Below are 412 nucleotides of genomic sequence, written 5' to 3'. Positions count from 1 at the left end.
AAAGGGCGAGCATGTTTGGTGGGACGGGGATATTCATTAGAGAAAAAATATTAATGACCTTTTTTTTAGTTTAAGTACTTTTCCCCGTAAACAATAGTAAATTGCTAAAATCGAGAAGTAAGAACATTTTGGCAATAAGATTTCGATATTTTAGCCCCCCAGTGGCACAGCGGTATGTCTGCGGACTTACAATGCTAGAATCCGGGTTTCGATACTCGTGGTGGGCAGAGCACAGATAGCCGATTATGTAGCTTTGTGCTTAATTACAAACAAACAAATCGATGTTTTAATTGGAGCTCGATAGTGCAAGTGTTTAAAAGTCATTATTAATATATAAACAGTGGCTTGGAAATGTTGTCTCTAATTTAAAGATTAAGCAGACTCATTTTATTAATATTTGAGACTATTTACT

Source organism: Limulus polyphemus, unplaced genomic scaffold (genome assembly GCF_000517525.1).
Source record: "Limulus polyphemus unplaced genomic scaffold, Limulus_polyphemus-2.1.2 Scaffold51, whole genome shotgun sequence".
Taxonomy (NCBI): Eukaryota; Metazoa; Arthropoda; class Merostomata; order Xiphosura; family Limulidae; genus Limulus; species Limulus polyphemus.
This window is presented reverse-complemented; position numbering follows the sequence as displayed.